Below are 13,596 nucleotides of genomic sequence, written 5' to 3' on the forward strand. Positions count from 1 at the left end.
CGATTCTGGTCAAGGGCATGTACCTTGGTTGTGGGCATATACCCAGTAGGGGGTGTGCAGGAGGCAGCTGATCGATGTTTCTCTCTCATCGATGTTTCTAGCTCTCTATCCCTCTCCCTTCCTCTCTGTAAAAAATCAATAAAAAATATATTTTTTAAAAAGATGCTTAAACTAGATCAAACAAGAGGAAGGAAATTATGAGAGGGAAATGGAGGTCCATCAGAGAACATGAGGACAAGGCCACTTGGGCTTCACAAGGGTCTGGAACCAAGAACTGAAAAGAGAGGAGTCTCCATCCTCTGCTATCGCCTCTCTTATCCCTGTTTCTCTCTCTGAGTCTCCTTCAGTTTTCTCTCTCTTTCTGTACAAACCAGGTTATTTCCCCCAATATGCCACGGTGGGCCACTGGTTCCGGACCCAGTGGAGCCTGACCTCTCTGCTACTGCACCATCACGAGGAGTCGTGGTCTCTGGGTCCCAATCCCAAATTCCTGGGGCAGGGCTCCTTACCTAGATGAGGCCTCCACCTGGAGAGAGAGGACAGGGCCCCATGAAAGCCCAGCCCACCCTCACACAGAAGTCATGGCTGGAAGACTGGACAGAAAGGTCTACATCTGAAGGGATCCCGCTCCTGCCTGGCAACTCTCTCTTGCTCTCCCAGATCTCAGGCCTGGATGGAATCCCTCACCTCCGTGAAAACTTGTGAATAGTACAAACATTCGGCAGGGAGGAGATGGTGTCCTCAGATGGTGAACTCAAGGGAGAGAATGAGGGTGTTTAGGGAAGAGTGAGCAGAGTTAAGGGAGTCCACAGGGATGGTGACTCACTCTGGGACCCGTAACAGGGGGGCCAGGCCAGCTGTCAGCAGCCTGAAGGGGGAGGGGTGGGAAGGAGCCATCACTGGAACGAGAGAGGACTGAAGCCAGCATCCATGGGTCAGAGGGGGCAGGCCACAGCCACTGTCCAAACCACAGGCTGAGCAGAGCAAGGAATACCGACTGCTCTCTCCTCCTGCCCAACCCGAAGCCAGGGGGCAAGGCAGTTGGAAGATGGGTGCATGGGGTTGGGCCTCCGGGGTCTCAGAGCAGGAGGAGGGTGGAGAGTGGATGCGGTCGGATGGCACAATGGGAAATGACCAGCCCAGGTGGTAGGATGCTATGTTTTTAGAACACGATAGGCGTTTAGCCCCTGACTTTGTCATCTCACTCCTGGGGACATAATTTCAAGACATGATGAAATTTAAAGTTTTATTTATACCGAATTTAGGAAGGCAGCATGGCTTAACCACAAAGCGTGGGTTTGGGAGTCAGATGGATCAAACTGCAATCCAGGTCCCCCTGCTTCCTCGCTTTATGGGGCTTGGGGGCCAGGTTGATTTGCCTCTCAGAGCCCCATTTTCTTTATCTCTAATACCCATATCCCTCCTCAAACAAACGCTTTTTTGCTTTGAGGAATTATTGATGGAGAGACTTAAATAAAACCATATAAAGTGAAGTGTCTGATATGGCCTTCATAGGCACACCACAAATGGCATTATTATTGTTATTATTTTTCATTGTCACATTGTCTGGAACAACAAGTGTGGAAATAGTCTAGATAACTGACAATAGAGGATGATTCAGTAGTTAATGCTTGCAGTTCTCTATGAAATGTGATCATGAATACATTGGTGAAGACAATGAAGCCACATGGGACAACGTCTCCATTCTAAAGTTAAATGAACAGGGAGCATTGCAAATGCTAGTTTTACAATATGTACTTACAAATGTAATAAATGGAAGATAATGTAAAAAAAGAAAAAAGAAATGATCAATGTTCCTAGTGAGAATCTGGGTTTTTGTTTCTTTCTTCCTTTTGGAGAAAAAAATTAGGTGATGTTTACAATGTTTATCTAAACATAGTATTCAAAATCACACAATTATTTGACCTAAACAAAAGTAATTTCTTCCTATGGGAGACTGTATTTGCTTCCTGTGGCTACCATAATAAATTACCACAAGCTTGGAGGCTCAAAACCACAGAAATTTATTCTCTCAAAGTTCTGGAAGCCAGAAGTCCTAAATCAAGGTGTCCGCAGGGCCGTGCTCCCGTCAGAGGCGCTGGGAGGAAACCCATTACATGCCTCAATCTGAGCTTCCAAAGACTCTAGCGATCCTTGGCGTTCCTTGGTCTGTGGCCACATCGCTCCAGTCTCTGCCTCCATCTTCACATTGCTTTCTCCTCTGTGTTTTCTCGGTTGCCCACTGACTCACTCTTATAAAGACACTTGTCATTGGATTTAGGGCCCACCCGGGTAATCAAGAATGATTTTCTGATCTTAAGATCCTTAACTTAATTACATCTGCAAGGACCCTTTTACTGAATAAGGTCACATTCATAGGTTGCAGAAATTAGGATGTTGACATAGCTTTTTCAGGGGGAGAGGAGCACCATTCAACCCATTACAAACCATTTAAGAGAATTCAGAAACGGGAGGGAGGGAGACCAAGCTAAAAAAATCAGAACAGATGATGTTCATGGTTGGGGGGGGGGGGGGGGGGGAGAGGAGGCGGGAAGAACACTAATGGAGGAAAGAGAAGACAACTTTAACACATTAACAAATGAAAATATTTGTTGAGTGAATGGAATGAATGGAGTTGAGGATGAGCTATAATAGAAGTGTGAAGTCCTAGACTTGTCTCCCAGCCTCAGTATGGACTTATTAAATGTTTGCTGTCTTCCCCATCACTGTGCTAAATTCACCTCTTCACTTCTTAAGCCAGTATGCCTCTAGCTTGTGTCCTATTTTATAAAAGTAGCCAACAGCCTGAAAATGAATATGAAAATCGGGGATGTCTGTGCACTGAGAGAATGCTTATATAAGTAGACAATGGCCAGATTATAAATGACAATTGAATTTTGACCCACAGTCTCTGTGGCAACCAGCTCAGAACAGTGGGGACTTGTTCAATGACAGTCAGCTTTCCTATTCTTTGTTCACACTTCCACTCAGGACTTTCCATGGGAAGCCAAGTGCGCTCCTCAAACCCATCCCATCAAGAGGCCTCTTCCAATCAGCTGTTTCCAGCTTCCCTTTGCCAACAACCTCCAACCCGAGCCGCCCTGACCCCTCCTCTCCCTTTTTTACCATAAAACTTTCCTGCTCCCCTGCCTGCCTTTGAGTCTCTGCCAGTGCAAGTGATAATGGCTGACTCCCTTGCTGCAGCAAGCTCTGAATCGGTAGCCTGGTTTGCTTTCATTTGGGTGGTCTGTGTTTATTCCCGCAATGCAGCCTCCCCATTCTGCTCAATTGAATGCACTTAGCTCCCACCCCTTGGTTATGACCATTGCCTATGACGCTGAACCACAACCAGTGCCGTGCCTGGCACATAGTAGATGGTAAATAAATTACTGTCAAGTGAATGAATAGCCCTCTAGGCTAAGATGAAGTGTGTGCTGCAGCTCCAAGTTCGTAGATTACGTTCAGGGGAGTAAGTCCAAAAGGCTTGCTTTTAGGAAGATCCCAGTGAATGCTTGGTTATTCTGAAATAACAAGCCCCTCAAATATGCCCCTCACTGAACAGACCTTAATGCTTTTTTATTTTATTAAAAAAAATTTTTTTTCTTCTTAATCTTCACCCAAGGATATTTTTCCCATTGATTATTTTTTTAGAGAGTGGAAGGGAGGGAGGGAGCGGGGGTGGGGGTGGGGCAAGAGAGAGAGAGGGAGGGGAAGAGAGAGAGAGAGGTGAAAGAGACATATGGATTGGTTGCCTCCCGAAGGTGCCCCGAAGGGGATGGGCATTGAATCTGCAGCCCAGGATGTGTGCTTGACTAGGAGTAGAACCTGTGACCCTTTGGTCTGCCGTCTGAGGCTCTAACCACTGAGAACACTGGCCAGAGTGACGTGAATGCGTTTTAAAGATGCAGCTTGTGCGTTATAATTTCACAAACATTGTGAAAAGTCTCACAAAATGGGTGGAAGTCGGATGGTGCTGGCGGTGGGCCTACATCCGCCCTGGGGGCTCTTGCTGAGCTGGATTCCCAACAGGAGCTGGTTTTCCTGTGACTTATTGCTCATAAAATTGAATGCAAGCTACTCCCACGCCGCCCCCCTCCATGGGCTCCTTGATCCCCTTGGTTGTTTGGATTGTGGATAAACAGGCCGTGGCAGTTGAGGGGTTCCCCGAGAGGAGGGCTGCAGGCAGCAGAGACGAGGAAGACAGTGGGCCTGCAGGAAGAAGCTCAGAGGAGGCTCCCCAGAGGCTGTTGTGCCCTTGAGGTACTGGGACCACAGGACCCTCCACTTCTGTTACCTGTGCGAGGGGGCAGGCACCATCCCCAAAGCATGGAGAAGACCATTTCCCTGAAAACAACAAAACATTTTTTGGACTCTGCCTCCCCCCACCTTTTTTTTAAATAATTGAAAACATCCTTTTCAAGCTCTGTTTAGGTCTTTTTATAGCTGTGTTTAGATAAACTGTACAAATGAAATTTACTTAATACTCCAATTGCAGGGCTTTTGATTGATTACTGCATATTCTGTTTTGAATAGAATTTTAAATTTGCACATCAACAGGAATTCTGCCGTGAAAATTTAGTATTTGCCACAGAGGCCAAAGCCTGTTCTCCTTGTCTCCATCTCTCTTTGCGTTCCCTCCCATACGCCTCTTGCCCTTGGCCCATCCATACGGAAGTTATTGTCATTTCCCCAGCACACTCATCCCCTTTCTGTCTGCGTCTTTGCACGCGCTATTCCACCACCTGGAATGGCCCTCTCCACTCGGTCCATCTAGTGAACCAAACAATCCTTTAAGACTGAACACAAGCCCTAGCCAGTTTGGCTCAGTGGATGGAGCGTTAGCCCGTGGACTAAAAGGTCCCTGGTTCGTTTCCAGGCAAGGGCATATGCTCGGCTTGTGGGCTTGATCCCCAGTAGGGGGTGTGCAGGAGGCAGCCAATCAATGATTCGCTCTCATTGATGTTTCTATCTCTCCCTCTCCCTTCCTCTCCGAAATCAATAAAAAAATGTATTTTTAAAAAACAGTTAATTTTTTTTTTTTAAAGAAAGACTAAACACAAGAGAGGGCTGGGAAGATGGTGTAGTAGGAAGCACCAGGGATCTGTCTTCCCACCTAGACAAGTACACTGCAGAATCTAGCTCAAGCATGTCAAACTCAACGGCTAACACAGGCCAAATAAACAAGGTTTAAGTTTACGTGGGCCACAAAAAATCAAAAGCTTCAATTTTCATAGAAACAGGTTTAGTTGCATAGAGACATGCTGAATACAAAGGGCTGAAATAAATGAGTAATTGTTAACATAAAATAATAGAACATTTTAATAAAAATTAATATTTTTTCTTGAACATTAACTTTTCAGACACTGAATAACTGCACAAATTAATAAGTGTAATGCAAATAAACCTATTTTTCTTGTTCTCTGAAAGCGAAATATTCCCTTTTGCGCACACCAAACAAGTCAGTCCAAGACTAATGACGTGTCAATTGGCTGCTAAAATATTCGCTGCTGGTATTAGTGGAGAGAAATGGTGCGCCTGCACGTAAGGGAAATAAATGCAACAAGATTATAGTAATCAGTCATTAGTGAACGTTGTAGTTCGTTATTAATAATTATGTATAACAGGATATTGTAAAAATTAAGTTACAAAATTTTTATTAAAATGTTCTTTATATACCGTTATATTGTCTGGGCCACAAAAATATTTGTTGTGGGCTGTATGTGGCCCGCGGGCCGCGAGTTTGACATGCTTGATCTAACTAATGTGCCTACAGCTGACCCTTGAACAACAAGTCTGAACTGTGGAGGTCCACTTACATGCAGATTTTTTTCAGTAGATATACAGTCAGCCCTCTGTATCCCCAGGTTTTGCATTTGTGGATTCAACCAACCACAGATCAAACACTATTTTTGATCTGCAGTTGGGAATCTGCAAATGCAGAGGGCCAACTGTATGCATCGTTCTGTGCCATTTCACATAAAGGACTTGAGCATTTGTGGACTTTGGTGTCCCTGGGTGGGGCGGGGCGTCTTGAAACCAATCCCCTGCAGACACTGAGGATGACCATAGTTAAAGTTGTACATGAATTTTTGACCGCACAGGGGGTTGGGTTGGTGCCCCTAACCCCTGTGTTGTTCAAGAGTCAACTTTATTTTGGAACTCTGGAGTCTGTTCAAAGCTTGCAATCTCTAGGAGAAAGATTGGATGGCAAATTACAGTTAATTTTAGTCAGTTTCAGCTCTTAGCACAGTAGCAGCTGCCCATCCACAGCCACATGGCAGGCAGCTGTGTGTGGAGCAGCGTTCATGGAGCAGCTTGCACACAGCTTGCAGGAGCCAGAGTGGGCAGAAAGGGTCCTGTCCTCCAAATATCTGCTCCAACCACCGGCTGCTCCTTCTGATCACAGAGGTGTGGACGAAGAGGTGGGCCGCAATTCTTGTGGCACCTTACCCCATCGTGGCAAGCCCCTACCCATCCGGGTGAAGTGACTTCCAGTGGATTTAAAGGATTGGTGCCCTTTCTTCCCCCACACACTCCTCTTCATTGTCTTTTTTTTTTTTTTTTTTTACCCTTTTGTGAGACAGACATTAAAAATGAGGACACTCAAAGATAACTGCAGAGCCTTGCAAGTGGTGGGCATGATGGCAAACTCAGGAGGGTGGCATGTGGGTTCAAGGTGTCCCCTTTCTGCCTGCGCCTTTGCACATGCGATTCCACCACCTGGAGTGAGCCCTCACCACTCAGTCCATCTAGTGAACCAAACACTATTGGGATTGTTCTATCGTGTGCTGTGAGACGGGGGCCCAGCCACTGCCTTGTCAGCAGGTGCAATGGAGCTTCTCTGAGGCGTGTAGGGTGTGCTGAGCGCCCTGGGAGAGTCTGGAGCGGATATCGGCGCAGCACGTCATACATTCAATTTTCTAAAGAAAGTTACCCACATCTAAAACTCAGAACTCAGATGTGAACATTTCAGAACTAGTTTTTTAAAAATCGCTGAGTTATGGAGTAAACTAACTAGAATTCAATACCTGAAGCTGTTGTAAAATTGGAAAGAAAGAAGTTGGTAAACATTCTATACTTAATTTCTTTTTCTTTAGCCCATTCTGCCAGTTTAATACATTTTGTCATAGTATCTTGTTCATGTGATGGAAGTTCATCTGAAATTTATTTTGTGTTTAGGAACTACTAAGGATAAAAATAATCCATGAAATGCAGCAGTCATCATTTTACCTTTGATAAAGGCAAATGGGGCTGTAGAGTATTTTTATACTTGATGACCATGGAAAGAGGATTCTTGCTTCCCTATATCACGGAGGCAGGGTTTGCCCATTCAAAAGTGTCTCAGATTTAGAGCCATAGAGTTCTATGATATAACTGTGCATTTTTTAAAAAAGATCATCCAAAACTCATGCAGGTAGATTCCAATTCCTAGGTATAATTTATATTAAAGTTAGTTGATGGTTTTACATGAAAGGGATTGCTGGTTTCCGTAGCAACTTTTTATACAAGGGGTGGAGAGATTTATAGACCTTTTCCTCACTGTCTTTTTTCTTAAAGTAAAAACTAAGAAATTATGTACCAAATCTATGCACACTGTTTTATATGCATAGGCTAAAATATTGCGTTTCCTAGTTATATGCTTTAAGGTGAAACATTTGTTTTACAGCTTCTTTCTGTCTGTTTTCTTTTTAAGTAAGGATTTGTATTCTGAATGATTTCTTCTCTCTCATGTGAGTACATTTATCCAGAAAGACTTTTCTGGTAAGTTTTCAAATGAGAGGTCTAAAAAATAAGAGTCTTTCCCTAGCCGTTTGGCTCAGCGGATAGAGCGTCGACCCTCACACTGTAGGGTCCCAGGTTCTATCCCGGCCAAGGCACATACCTCGGTTGCAGGCTCCGTCCAGGCACATGCAGGAGGCAACCAATTGATGTCTCTCTCACATTGATGTTTCTCTCTCTCTGTCTCTCCCCCTCCTTTCCACTCTCTAAAAATCAGTGGGAAATATTCTCGGGTGAGGATTAACAACAACAACAACAAAAGTAAATAAATAAAAAACAAAAGTCTCCAAAGTCTCTAGACTTGGAACCTGTGAGGAGGTCTTTGTCACTACTCATGGAGTCCATGCTTTTTTATGCCTCTGTTTTTCATTCACCCAACAAGTCTCTAATGAGGACTGACCTTGTGTACTTCCTGTGCCAAGGGCTGATCACCTAGTTCCAGGCCTCGGGAGCCCAGAGTGTAGGGGAAAGACAGGCCTGGAAGCAGATCAGTGCTACTACGGGTTGGCAGTGCGGGGAGAGACCTGTACAGGGTGCAGCGGGGAGAAAAGAAGCAGGTTGTTGTAAAAGTACTTCGCAGAGGGCGGAACCCCATGATTTAATTCTGGAAATAAATTCTAGATAAATAAATAAATGCTCTTCCCTCTGCTGCCTTGAGCCTCTTCCCCACTGAACTCAGCCCGCAGCTCAGTATCGTCTCAGCCCAGCTCGCTATCATCTCTCTGTTCAGCGGAGCCTACTGTAGCCTCCACTGTTCTCTCCAGAGGCTATTCCCTGCCCCCTCTCCAGGGCCCTAACATTTCCTACTTACCACTTTCCTACTGGTCACATCAAACAATGCCGCCAATACCACTCAGCGGCGTGTTTGCTCTGCTGGGCACTGCGCACCCTGCAGCCACCCTGCGCGGCAGGTGTTATGGTATCCCCATTGACTCAGAGGGCTCAGCATCTCGTGGCTCAAGAACTTAATCACTTAACAACCTCAGTGCCGAACACCCTGCCTGGCCCAAAGTAGAGAGTAAGTGTCTGTCTGCATTTTTCAAAGTGCATGACTTTGCAAACGGAACGGAATAGCATAAAATAAACCAAGTATTTGTCAGGGAAGGCTTCACAAGCAGAGGGTGTAAGTTTCTCTTGGGCCACCACTGGTGCTGCTTACAGTCTGCGGGGAGGAGATGGGGAGGGGAGCCAGGAGGTCCCTCGTTGGTGCAGGCCGCAGCACCTGGCCGCCACCAGCCGCCTCGGGTGGAGCTCGGCAGCTCCGCAGTCACCCATGCGGAAGCTCTGCCTGGTGCCTTGGGCCTGCCCCCTCTGTGTGCCAGCTTGGGTCTCTCCTGGCTGCAGCCGGCCCTGCCAAATGTCAAACTCCTGCAGTCAGGATTTTCAAACAACTGCCTCACAGTTCTCAGCCTTTGTGGTCTCATCCAAGTGCCCCGCTGTGGGGGTCAGGCTTGCTTTCCTCGGCTACCAGTCCAGGGTGGTGGAGAGGACGTTAGTCCTGGGCTCAGAGGCTGGGTTTGGGTCTCGGCCCTGCCACTTGACAGCTAAATGACGTTAGACCCCAGCTTCCTTCACTGTAAAATGGAAATGATGAGTGTTCCCACCTCGCAGGGTTGTTATGAGAAGTAAGACGATACATGTGGGATGTGCTTTTTGCTGTAACATGTGAGAGGTTGTCAGTAATTCAAAGCAGCTAGAGTTCCTCAAGCCACAGTCTCGGGGTGATGTACCCGGTAGGGCCAGTACGCCCTTAAAACAGCAAATGCCAACATGTCTAGACAACCCAGTCGGTTTATCTGAGTTCATTATTGAGATCGCATCACAGAAAACTGCTTGTTGAGCTGATTGGACCAGATGGAGTTATTTATAGAGTCACCTTGGAACTAGTCCAGGATCTGGAGGCAAAAATTCTGGAAATAAATCCTAGACCCCCAGTTTCTATGTGCGTAACCTAAGCATTATTTTTTTCAGCTCTAAAAGTGGAACTATACTCTCTACTCTGCATGTGTCCTGTGACCCAACAACCCTGCTCCGGGGTTACATCCCAGAGAAGTTCTCTTACCGGTGTGCAAGGGGACAGGTCGGAGGCCATTCATCGTGGTGGTGTCTGTGGTAGCAGATTGCAGAGGTACTGAAGGTTTTTGCCACCAGAGGAATCGGTGGTGGTGGATATAACATGGAATTCTGACGGCAGGCAGAGGCAATGGACCAGATGTATATGCAGCAACACGGATGATTCTCCAAAGCAATATTAGGTAAAAACAAAAGAGGTTTTTGTATCACAACACCATGGACATACATAGAAAGCACAAGCACACACAAAACACGAGAACATATCCAACAAGGGCACATGCATACTTCAGACCTATATCAAATGCATTAGAATGGATGCCTACGAGAGGAGAAGAGGAGTGAAGATTATGATAAGGGGGGAAATAAAGGCAGAAAACAAGTATTGCATGGACCAATGACAATAATGGGCTATTAACCAAGAGGTATGATCAACTCCATTTCCTGCATCAGGAGTTTTAAAACAATCCCTGCCTCAAGGTGTTGTCGGAATTATACAAAATGTTCACAAAGGCCCCGGGCACAGCCCTTGGCGCGCGGTAGATGCTCCAGACATGGCAGCTCTTTCTGTCAGTTACTCATTGGATGCAGACTGTACCCGGTGTCTGCTTTGTGCTGGGTGCTGTGCAGAGTTACACAAGAGACAAGGTCTGGGAGTCTCAGGGACTTGAACATGGCAGAGGGGGTGTAATACCAGCAGGAGGAGGGAACCCTCTCCGGGGATCGCGGAGTTCATGCTGTCAGACCCCCTCACTTTCCACACTGAGGCTGAACAAAGTGACTTGCCCAGGTCACACAGCAAATTGGTGACGGGGTCTCCAGGGCCCTTTCCAGGGCGTTATTGAAGCCAGCACCTCCATATCCTAGACCAGTGGAGGCTTGCATTTCCTGTCCTGCCTTTTACCCCAACTGACCTCCCCGAGGCCCCTCCTTTGTTTATACACCCAGCCCTGTGTGTGTGTATTTAATGGAGAAGGGAATTAATTGATTGTTTTAAAAATGCAGTTTGGTAGCTAAAACTTTCCAGGACCGGAGGTTGATGGGGAGCAGGTGAAAGGTTCTGAACCCTGGCCAAGATGACGCGCTAAGGAGTCGCCCCCCTGCTCTTCCTCTTCGGGGCTGGCCCGGCGCTTCAGTGGTCCCAGAGTCTCCCAGTCAGAACCAACCTCACCCCCAGCCCTCAACACTGCCCCCCCCCCATCACACTGCCCTTATCATCCTTCTATTCAGCCCTAAAATATCATCCTTTTGCTCAGCCCACTCTTCTAGCCCTTATCCTTCTACTCAGCCCTAAAATATCCCGTGCCCCAAAGATGGGAAGGGACCCTCCAGAGGCGTAAGGAAGTCTCTAAGGGAGCCCCACTTTCTGAGGTTAGAGGGAGGGGGAGGGGGAGATTTTGGGGCCTGGCTCACTGGGTACTGTGTCTTGGGCAGCATGTCCTGGTGCTGGCTTCAGCAATGTGAGGAGGAGGTCAGACAAGTCCAGAGAAGGTGGGTGGACATGGCAAAGGGGAGGGACAGGTCCTGGAAGATTCTGCCAATATCTTGCCAGCCTTGACCCACAGGGCGATGACAGCCTTTCCTACGACTTCAGGAAAACCCAAAAGTTTTCCCACGGATTTCAAAATGAGATTGACAAAGAACTGAACAACAGATTTTCCAGGATGAGCACAGTCAGTCAGGTGTCAGATCTGAAGAGAGGTGAAGGGAGAAGAATTCTTCCCGTGATGGGAACTCATCTTCGGGGCGTGCGGCACAGTCCTGAGCGGGGATAATGGCGATGCTGAGGAGGAGGAGGGCTGACATTTAGTGAGCACTTACTCGGTCCCCTACTAGATGGTCTTCATTTACCTCTCACACAGCCACCCTGTGAGCTGGGTGCTGTGTTACAGATGAGGAAATAAGGCACCGAGAGTTGATGACTCACCCAGGATTACACTACTGGGAAGTGGTGGGAGCAGGGCGAGTTGAATCCAGATTATCTCCATCCATAATTCACAGGCCTATCTGCTAAACAAAACAGCCACAGAGCCTTCGTGTGGTCTTTAGAATCTCCCAGCATGTGGCTGATTACGCAAGATAAACAAAGGTTTTGCACTCAGGACAGCAATCTAAGCATCCATCATTCAGTGCTCATTTTCCCTTAGGAATATTTATTAGGGAAATGCATTCTAGGAAAACATCAATCTACAGCCTCTAGCATACTTCTTCTTTCTATATCATTATTATCTCATACTTTATGGTGTGCTCTCCGCTGTTAAACTAAGACCTTACCATGGGGTTTTAATCACATCTAACCTCCCTTTCGTTGTAATTGATTTTCAGCACTCTCAGTAGCCCCACCGCTAATGGAATGTCTGGGTAACATTATTATAAGATATTTAAAGAGATTTTAAAACACAAAAAAGAAATAAAAGCCAGCACAAATTTCGAAGAAATTCTGGTGTGTGTAAACCACAGCCTAGTTCAGACAAGACTGACAAAACCCTGCACGGATTTCTGTTTACCGGCTAAAGTGGCGCCACCGTGTGGCAAGAATATAATCACCATTCATAATTTACTTGGATAACCAGTTGAAATTGTGTCCTGATTAATTTTTAAAAAATATTTTTTTATTGATTTCAGAGAGAAAGGGAGAGGGAGAAAGAGATAGGAACATCAATGATGAGAGACAATCACTGATTGGCTGCCTCCTGCATGCCCCTGACTGGGGATTGAGCCTGCAACCCAGGCACGTGCCCTGATGGGGAATCGAACCCTGACCTCCTGGTTCATAGATCAAAGCTTAACCACTGACCTACGCCAGCTGGGCTGATTTATTTTTTTAATAAGGGAGGATTGCATTATTTTAAAGTTGAACACATAAGGCCAGGATTTATTATTATCTCATATTACACTATTTCACATTATCAGGGAACCTCTAAAGCCACTTTCAATTGATCAAAGGAGCCACATGAGGTAGATAGAAATTCTGATAACCTGAGATTAGGTGTATCACAGGCGGGCCTTGGTGAAACCCCTGTTGGCAAGTCCTCAAAAATATGGTAACAGATCGACTTTAAGTTACTCTGAAGTTGAACCAAAGAACCTTGGAATCTCTGGGCTGAAAAGAACGTGGAAGACAACATGGTGGCCCTTCAGGAAGGTACGTGTTTGTTAATCGTGTGAATTTAGTCATAGTCACTAACTCGCTCAGGCTGGATAGGGCGTCTTTACAGGTACCTGATTGGAGAGCCATCATGGATAGATGCTATTGGTCAGACATAGTGCTTGTTATGCAAAGCCTATCTCAAAGGGTTGTCATGAGGACTAAATACTTTTTTATTGCTTTTCCTTTTACTATTTGAAATGTGCTTTGTCAATTACAACTGACGAATGTACAAACGTCATTGACAAATGTTCCTTGTTAGCATGAGGTAGATGGTCCTAGTCCAACGGAAGAGACCAGTGTTTCCCAAAAGCTAATGTACCTATGAGTCACTTCGGGGTCTTTTAAAAATGCAGACTGTTTCAGTCGGCCTAGGGTGGTGCCTGAGAGCCTGCATTTCTAATAAGCTCTCGGGTGGTTCCAGTCCACCGACGGCACTTTGAATAGCAAAGGTATAGAACAGTGACTTTAGCCAGACTGTACATTAGAATTACATACTGAGATTTGTAAAGGGTGGACTCTCAGCCCCTACACTAGATGTACTGAATCAGAATTTCCAAGGGCGGGGCTCAGGCCTTTATAGTTTTAATAAGTAACCC

This window comes from Cnephaeus nilssonii (assembly GCF_951640355.1).
Source record: "Cnephaeus nilssonii genome assembly, chromosome: 7".
NCBI lineage: Eukaryota > Metazoa > Chordata > Mammalia > Chiroptera > Vespertilionidae > Cnephaeus > Cnephaeus nilssonii.